This window comes from Pinus tabuliformis, chromosome 9 (genome assembly GCF_031772625.1).
Source record: "Pinus tabuliformis cultivar Carrire ecotype Pingquan chromosome 9, CPIR1, whole genome shotgun sequence".
NCBI lineage: Eukaryota > Viridiplantae > Streptophyta > Pinopsida > Pinales > Pinaceae > Pinus > Pinus tabuliformis.
In genome coordinates, this window is record NC_142307.1 from 399,851,239 (window position 1) to 399,861,211 (window position 9,973).

General features: G+C 41.2%; 1 protein-coding gene across 1 annotated transcript in view; it reads right to left on the reverse strand.

Annotated features, from left to right (window-relative positions):
* LOC149148831 (uncharacterized) overlaps positions 1-9,214 on the reverse strand; it is a 60,646-nt gene extending 51,432 nt beyond the window's left edge. Inside the window, exon 1 of the mRNA XM_089440774.1 lies at positions 9,057-9,214. The gene's annotated coding sequence lies outside the window, so the exon portion shown is untranslated. The remainder of the gene's footprint in view (positions 1-9,056) is intronic.
* Positions 9,215-9,973: the final 759 nt, after the last annotated feature.

The window sequence follows — 9,973 nt, forward strand, 5'->3', positions numbered from 1 at the left end:
CAATGTGTTTTTTTGGACAACAAATAGTGGTTCTAAGTTACAGTGGAAACGTGTAAGGATTCGCTGTTGTGTGGTTTGCTAAAAGATGCCCTAAGTACAGAGAACAAGAGGGCAGACTTGTCATTGTTAGTGGACAGCTTGATTGTAGTGCCCTAGTACTGTCGACAAGGAGCAGGCTTGTGACAGTTAAGAGAAGTTTTTTGGAAGAGCATAGTTGATCAAATTTATGAAGGACAAAGATCAATTGTCAAGGAGAGCTCTCTGGATAAGCAGAATGGTGATCCAAGTGTTAAGATTGGACCACCATTTAGAGGGAGCCTCTAACTTTGTCTCATGGAAAGGAAGGATTATGATAGTTTTGGAGGATAATGGGGCGGGAAAATTTGTCGAGCAAGCTATACCACCACCTCAAGATGCCCGACATAATAAGAATGATATCAAGGCCAGGAGGATTATTCTAGAAGGGGTCAAAGATCATAGAGTTCCTCATATCCATGAGAATAAGACATCTTTGTGAGTTTTTCTCTTCTAGGACTTCACAAGTCTTGGTATGGTTTCCAAAATGCAATAAGTGGTAGAGAAAATTTTCCTAGTAGGGAAAGGTTATGTATTGACTATGTTCAGAAGAGATCTAGAGAGGGACTATGTTCATCAACAATAAGCATAGAACAGTTCTTCGATATGAAAAAGAAGTGTCCTTTCACAATCTAGACTACTTTAAACCAATCCAGTTTCAGAGTGTGGGGTTTCTTCAAGACAACTCATCTTCCCCTGTTCCACTTCCACATTCACTTCAGATTATCAAATGCCAACATTGTGATTGAGTTGGCCACATGAAAGATTAATGTTTTGATCCTCACCCTTGTGAGCATTGTTGAAAACATACTCATCATTCAAAAAGATGTTCTAGACACCAGACTCATGTAAGAGCGAAGATTCACCTTGGATGGATCACTTCTTGGCAATGATCTTCCACATCCAAGAAGATCTATAGGTCATGTTACCACAAAATCTAGTAGGCCTTGGACATGGAAACCCTACAAGGCAAGAGCTAGATAAAATGCTAACAAGGGGGTAGAGGCCCAATGTCACCTCAGCCAAAACCCATGCTCTTTATGGATTTTCACTAATGGGGTGAGTCCTGGTAAAGGAGGAATCACTTAAAATGGATATGCTAAAGATAAGGTACAAAGTGACCCCACTAAAACTCATTCAAATAGAGACACACTAAAGGTACAAAGCTTCAAAGAAGCAAAATGCTCTCAAAGAAAAGCCCTCGAAAAGAAGGTTGAAGACCTAGGGTTTAAGATTTTTCTATGGTAATAGGTATTCACAAGGTTAAGGCCCAAGGGAAAGGGTTTCTTACAATGATATTCAACTAAGCCAAGGCTCATGAAACCCTCAAGAAAAACCTCAAGTTGAGGGGAAAGAAACTAAGGTTTCCCTCTTAGAGCAACACCTAGGGCGAGAGATTTTATGGATGAAATTTGAGTGAATGCCCACCAAATTGATAGGTTAGGTAGCCTAGACCTATCTCTTGATGTTTAGGTTCTCAAATCACCAAAAAACCTCCTCCCTAAAATTTCTCTCCAAGCCCTAGATTTTCGCCCTAGCCTTAAAATGACCAAATTTGAGAAGACAAAATTATGGAGAATATTTAAGGTTGATCATCAAGTGATTGGATCAATGCCTTGGCCTATGGGGATATGGAATCAAGGATGTGCTAGATAAACCTAATTCCCTTCCAAGGAGGTCGAAATTTGTTGCCCTAGCTATCAAAATTTCAAAAATTACACAATGGAATAATGGATTTTTATGGAGAATAACAAGATGTACTCCACTAAGAACATTCATTACATGTTATACAATGAGTAACATATGTGATACTCAACTAGATGGCCTTTAGAATTTATTTTCAACAAATTAGGGCACAATCAAGCATAATCTAGAAGCAACAAGTCCATACATTTGACAATTCAAAATAATAATATTCAACAACATACACTTACAAGATAACATATAGTCTATCCATCCATTAGACCAAGAAATAGCTCCAAAGAATGTCAAAATCAGCGTCCATACATCAAAATGCATTAAAATATCTCCAAAATCACCCATAGGAAGCAAGTGCAAATTCTCTAAGAGGTCCGAAATTCACAAGTTTGATGATGAGAGAGATCAAATGAGGTCTCTATAATTTATGTGTTCAATGATATCTAATTTTAGCCTAAAAGCCCCTCAAGTCATAAAATCATGGGCAAATACTAAGTGAGGTTACAAGCCAACCTCATAGCCAATATAAAAACATGACAATTAACCCACAGAGGTCGAAATGTTGACATCATGCATGCATAGGCCCTTCTAAGGCATGCATTGGGCTCCTCCAATGCCAAAGTGAGTGTAGAGGGCTCTAGAGTTGGCCCCTAAATCTCCATGCAAATCATCCTGTGGACCCCAGTTTTGTGTTTGGGGCACAAAATGGGTCTCATTGGTCTCCTAGTGATAGAATAGCTTGATTTTGCTCCAACATTGAGGGATCTAAGGATGGTGCTAGTCCTCCCATGTCTCAAGGGGTGAGACAAACCTCATTTGGGCCTCAAATCAACTTCCAGACCATGTGATCATATTGCTAAGCTAGCTAGGGCACACTGGTCCAAGTGCATCATCTCATGAATAATGTGGGTCAAAACATAGACTGCTAGGATGTTGTAGGTTCCTATGGAAATGCAGTGATGCTCTGCAAGTGGTAGGAGTCCCATGGCTCTCAACGCTTCACCTGTAGTGTGTCATAATGCTCCTCTAGTGGACAAGTTGCCCAACTCATGATGAAAACCACCTGCCAATCACACACAATGTCTAGTGCTGCATCTTCACCATTAGGTACAATAATCATTAGTGCATCTGAGTGGACCAAGCTTGTTAGTCAAGTGAAATTTGACACTTCATACGAGGCTTCCCTTCCAAGTTTGGGGCTATGATCACGTAATAGTGTTACCTCCCTAGATAGGAGTTGCTAATAGACGACCTAATTAGGTGTTCCTAGCCCCTAAGGAGAAAGACAGGTCCGTAGGACGTCCTTCAATCAATAGGTGGCATATGAATAATGATGGAACAGGGAAGGGGGGAAGCGGTCTCAGGGCCAAATGCCATGGTCAAAGGGGTAGCAATGATGAATAAATCCACGTTATGGGCATATCGATATGAGGAGGGAGCAATCATGCATGCATGAGTTAACCCGAGTTTTGTTTTTCCACCCCTCTTATTGCCTTTTGCCTCTTCATGATTTTTCGTTGTATTATTGCTCAAAGCTCCAGGAAATGAGAGCATGTTGTGAATGATGTGTAGTGGTGGTTACACCCTTAAAGGTGGGGCAGTTCATCGCCCACCAGGGGTTGAGACATTCAAGGGTTCCTTTTATGGGGGCAGGGCAACACTGGCCCTAGGAACTGGGTGATGGCCATAATGATAATGGGTAGAGCTCATGCTTGGCTTTTGCCCACGTGCTAATCTTAATGGCCCGTACATCTTTTGCATTTTATAATTTTCTTTCTTTTGTTTCTTGTTTGTGGCCATGATATGGTTTTTACTTTTATTTTAGCTGCATCAAGCATTGAGGCATGTTTCCAGACCCGACCAGATATGTGGACCAAGGAGGGGGGGGGGGCTAGAATCCAATTGATCCATGGTAATGTGGACCTAGAGAAGGGAGATGGAGTATAAGGCTCGTAATATATGGAAGATAATAGTTATTAGTTTTCGCTCATTACGCAACCTCCGACCTATAACCTCCGGGTAGTCCCAACTTATACGTCCGCCAAAGCTGAGTTGGCCCGACACTTTACTTTTCCTAGTCGCTTAGACTTGGGCTCAAACGAATCTTATGGGCTAGCCCTTTCGGGATGATGTGGCCTGGCTCCTCCTTTCCAGTCGTGTAGACTTGGGGTTGACGCCAGAAGTCCCCACTCGCCATGTCCACTTGATGCGGAGTCAACATGGCACTCCCTCTTTGGGGTTCCAAACAATTCCTCCAGGCTATTATCTTCGGGATGACATAACTAAAGGTGTGGCCCCAACTCCACTTGCCTTGTTCTTATTACCTTTCCATTCTCGACTTGGCCCACACGCCTCATTTGCCCAACGCTTAGTCGACCTGACAGTGCCTTATTCACTCTTCCTTTGCCTTCTGGGATTAAGACCTCTGGTTCGACGCTGTCAAATAATGGCACTCCTTCACTGTTCTATCTCCTGACACTGTTAAGTGACGAACTTCCTCCAACACTAAATTTGTCGAAGTGTCGGTCGTCCCTCTGTGTCCTTCCTGCCTCTCTCTTTGGCCCTGTAACATGGTGCCGCTTGCACTACTCTGATTGCACTCATCTTTTGGCTTTCTGTTCTTCTTGTAAATGGATCGTTGATCCTCTGTCGATCAATGATCAACGTCTATCTCTCTTGAGCTTTGATTCGGGAAATCAGTCTAATTCTCGTCCTTCCTTCCACACGGTTCCTTTGTTTCTCTATTCAATTCAGCTCTATCAGCCGCTCGCTTGGTGCGCTCTTCCTCTATACTCCCCGCACTTCTTAATTAACGAACATGCTTCCACTGCGCCCTTCCTTGTAAGGTGGCAAATCCTTCTTGATCTTGGATCATAAGGATCGAATTGATCCAAGATCAAGAAGGATCGAATTGATCCAAGATCAAGAATGGCCAAGGAGAGGTCAAGTCTAGTTAGAAGGGCGAGAAGAAGAAGAAGAAGAAGAAAAAGGATCTAAGAAAGATCAAGTGCTTCCATTGCCATGAGTTTGAACACTATACCACTAAGTGTCCTAATAAGAAAAATTCTAGGAAGGATCATGTAGCTGCATCAACGGAGGTAGATGCATTTTCTACCTAGTTCGAGAAAGATTGCTCATTGATTGTTTGCATGGCAAGCTCAACAGACAGTAGTGTGGCATATTGAATCCAGAGCATGCTCCCACATGACCGAGAACAAGAAGTATCTTAGCCATCTAAAAAAGAAGGACATGCAATTTCAGGTCGAGCTAGGAGGTGATGGTATGTATGCAGCGAAAGGAGTTGGTATTGTCAGTTTAGAGGGAGATAGGTAATCCTCTTCATGTCAGAGATGTACTTTACGTTCCAATATTAAAGCAAAATCTTGTTTCGATAGCTTCCCTTGAGGACAAGGGTTATGATGTCATCTTCAACAGAGGTGAGGCTTGTCTCCAACACTTAGCTTCTAGATGTAAGAAGCAAATAGGTGTTAGGAAGAAGAATATGTACTTATTACAGGTTGAGACAAGTGTAGCACAGGGTAGGAAGCTCTTAGAGTAGAGAAGTGACGGTTGAGCGAGAGCATGATAGAGTTGTCAGGATGGAGCCTCAGCCAATATCTCAATTTGAATCTCAGCTAGTTGGCAGTTGAGCCGACCAACAATATGATGAGAAGCATAGCCCAGGGCGAGAGGAGGCAGCCACTTAAGTCAGTGACTTCTGGTATAGGAAGAGTACAAGCCAAGTGGGCAGAAGGTTTGTTTAAGGGAGATCAAGAGAGAGTTGGATCTTCCAGTATCACCTTCATTCAGAGGGAGCAGCCATAAAGGTACACGGGAGTACATGGCACTTATGACTGCGGTGATAGACTCACAGAGCATGGTAGAAAAGAACAGGTGTTCAAATCAAATTCCGCAGAACAACGCAGGGAAACATTCTAGTTTAAAGGAAGCAATTGCAACAACGGAGAACATGGCAGTGTTGAATACAGATCCAAGTGGACAAGGTTCTTCTAGAAGCACCTTCCTAGCTAAGAGGGAGTGTTGAAAAGTGTAGTGAAGAAGGTCTTCTTCTTGACTTGTGCCTTAGTCAAGAAAGACCACAAACAAACTTCATTTAGCATGCACGAGTTCCTAAGAAATAAGATGAGTTCATGGTGACAGTTTGACTCGTGCACAGAGTTGGAGAGGCAGTTGAGTCAATCTCCAAGTGCGAGTTCAAGTTTGGAAGTCGGCGAGTTAGTGAGCTTCAGTTTCTAATTGAGGCAAGACGAGTAAGAAGAGTGAGTTTGACTCGGTTAACAAATCAATCACAAGTTCGAGTTCTAAAAATACATTAGCAAGATTTAGCATGATCAAATTGCCTAAAAGGAGGACGAAGGCACAGAATTCAATCAGTTGTTTTGTGCACAGGGTTGTGAGAAAAGACAAGAGCTCACAAAGGATTGTGAGAGAGGCTTGTGGTATGTGTATCTAAAAGGAGCCTATACGCAGTTTGTAGAGAGCTTCCTTGTGGCAAGTTTGCGCTAGGAAACAAGAGTCGAACTCTAAGTAATAGGGAGACCCCTGCGATAGGAAATAGCCAGGTGTACATAAGGAAATTGGGCCTATCTCAGCGCAAGGAAGCAAGTGAGCAGAGGTCGAGTGTATGCAAGGTGTGTCCAGCTAGTATAGCGTGAGGACAAGTGTGTTCTTTGGGTCACTGTCTGCCTTGTAAGAAACCATATTACTCAACCTCTATCAATAAAGAATACTACAACAAAGAGAGGGTTTGCCCAATTGGGTTCTCTACAAAAAATACTATGTTATTGTGTGACTGTGTTTTATATATGTTTATATTCTGCTGCAAATTTAAAGTACAGAAAGTTTGTGTCTTGGCGAATTAAAGTTGTTTCAAATTGTTCATCATAACAATTGCAGAATTTCAAGGAAATTCTACACTTTCAACTCGACATCAGCTTGAAAATATCAGCTATATCTATGGGTACACTTTTAGGTCTTCCACTCCCTTTGTGGGATAAGAAGTTTTTAAAATCCACCGAGGATCTAATTTCAATATTTAGCTTCAAAAATCCTAGCGCCTTGAGGGTTGCCCGAGAATGTTGATTTCAATCTCTACAAAGGGAGGTTTGTCAGACGAGATTATCCTAGAGTGCATAGACAATAAGAGGATTCAGATCATTAACCATGAGAACTTGCCCTTCCATTATCATTTTTGCCACAAACATGGGCAAAAGCATTCTTCATGACTACCCTATTCAGCATGATGCAATCAAGAAACAAAGGAAGGTCAAAGACACCTCTAAATCCAAGGATTAGGGGGAGATGCACCATTGAAAGGTGTCGCAGACTCGAAGGACAATTGTCCAATTGGGGATGATAAGGGGCAATTGACAGTGAACTCTACCAAATAGAGTCCTTTGTCTTTGAATCCAGCAAACAAGTAACCAATTAAAGTTGCAGCAAATTTACTAGAGATGCTAGAGACATCAACTCCAAATAAGGGGGCATCTGACTTACCAATGTCAGGGATTGACTCTTCCAAAACCAATTCCTTAGACGAGCTTTCACAGATAATTGCAGATGTAAATTCTTTCCTAAAATAAGATCAACACACTTTTGAGGTCATGTTTCCAAAGCTATCCATAGGATGTTTCATCTTGGATCCCCATTTGGGCTCCCACCATTGTTGTGTCTGAGGATTTAGCCAAGGGATTTTCAGCAGACTCCTCTTCTATTTGGGCATCAACATCATCTTCTCTTCCAAGTTTGATTTTGCTTGTTCAAGATCTGATAGGGTTCCTCATTTCCAAGACTTCTCACTCTTCATCTCCACCTAGATCCAAGGCCAAGAGCTCCAAGTAGCAGGGATGCTGATTAATTATTGATTTTTGGAGACAGCATCTCCAACATCAGCGAACACTTTCGATCTGTTATAAGAGGTCCTCGCAGCATTATGGAGCACTTTGTGATGTTCCTCTTTGATTGATTAATCGGAAATAACATGTTTTTTATTTAGGGCAATACACAGAGACGCACATACACACATGTCCAGGCATGTCCTGTTTCAAGGGTCTACATGTGCCATGTGGGACGCCCATATGTCCCTGTGATCCCAGTGTCAAGTGACTTAGCTTGCACTTAACATGGGCAAAAAAGTCCAATAAAATGCTGAAATATAGTTTTTTAGGCTTTAATAAAGTGCATTTAGATTGTCAGAAACTGGTATGACTTGCCTATTATTATCCATGCAAAATATGCTTTCAGTTCTGGCTGAACTAGTTACTCGCAGACGTTACATGATCCACAATCCTTCTACAAATACCTTTGCAGCAAACAAACAGTTTAATGTAGCTGACCACCAAGTTCAAAACCTGGGTAACTATGGCAGTATATATACCCCCAGCCACGGCTGCTTAGCCAAAGTATGTTTCGTAGCATGTGAGATGTATTTGCTCTATTGAAACATTCAAACCAACAAATAAACAAAGTGGGTAAATCAAAACACATTCAGTCCTCAAACCCATAAATAAAATCCCCATGAAGACAAGTTGCCGGATTCAGGGACAAACAAACTTAACAACCCGATCCAAGACCGGTGGAAGTCCCGGCAACGTTGATATATCCAGATGTTTCTTATCTCAACGAACTTAGACCAGCCTCAAGACCTCTGTGAAATTGACAAATAGATGCCCCTAGGTTGTGGCATCTAAGCCGGGCCGAAGGCAGAACGCACAACATTAACAAATAGTTACATACCTACCAAAATAATTTATGCGGCATAACATGTGAAATAAAATAAAACCAGGAGATCGTGGTTGATATCGTGATTGAAGTTCCAAAAAATTAAATAAGACCCTAAACAAAACTGTGATTCAGAGGTCCTTAGAACAAGGCTGTTGCATCGTCATTTCCAGCAATAAGATCCAGACAAATAAAAGATCTTACAGTAACATCGGAAGATAAATTAGGGCCGTTTGCCTGGATCAAGAAAATTGCCTTAATGTCAAAAGGGCTTGGGGTACGAATTTACAGCAATTTTTAAAAGGTCATAACGATCCATCGCCATTATTATACGAATGTTATATGATCTGCTGCGCCATTAATAGACATTTTAACAAGGTGGAATTTGTGGAATCATAACAGTGCAGGAGAACCTAAAACCTAAATTCTTGCACGACTATAAGATTATTAGATTTAAATTCACAAACATGGAATTTGAGATTTTGGCTTTTACGATGAATACATTTGGCTATGAGCTTGGAAGGTGAAGAAATATTCAATACCTCGTTCAATCGGTTCTTCCGCGTTCCGCGTTCGTTCTGCCTCTCCCCCAATGTTGAAAGAACTGCAAGCGAAAGGAAATAGGATAGTGATGATATTTATAAGCCCGTAACTTTTAATAAAATTTTGGAATTTTCTATTTTTACTGCTTTCTCGGGAGCGGGGGGCGATGGACCACAATTCGACCAACAATTTGTAATCCCTAGCTAGGGGAGAGATTCCTAATGTTGTGCACGGATCAGTAGTTGATATAGTACTGGTCCCACCAAACCACTAGTGATTAAGACTTTTGAAACCAAAATTTAAACAGAAATAAATAACATTATGTATAAATAAGTATTAAATTATGTCCAAAAATCACCCATACATTGACTGGGCCCACAACTATCCATAAATAGTATTTTACTACTTAATATTGCAAAACATATTGACCCAAGTAGAAAACAGCTAGAGCCATAAAGGCTTCCAAACTGGTCTATTCCAGAAGTACAAAACAGCAGTCACTTCAACCCCCACTCATCAGAACTGCAACTTTGCATCCCAAATAAATATGCCTACCTGCACATAACAAAAGGAATGTATGTCAGCCATAACTGCTGTGTTGTTCAACAACTAAACACCCTATGTTCAATAAATGACACCCAACCCAATAACAATTAAATCCACTTTGTTCAATAAATGACACCCAGACCCAGTAACTGCAATAAATGACACCCAACTCACTCTATTTCTCATTAAAACAAATCAAAGCACATGGATCAACAAATAAACAATTCCCAACCATTAGATCACATCAAATTAAATCCATACCACACATTCAAAATGAAGCCATGTGCATCCATGTCCACCAATTAAAATCAAGTCCCCAAAACTATAAAAGAAGTCCACCCACTGTTGAAGTTGCATCTTATGCTTTCAA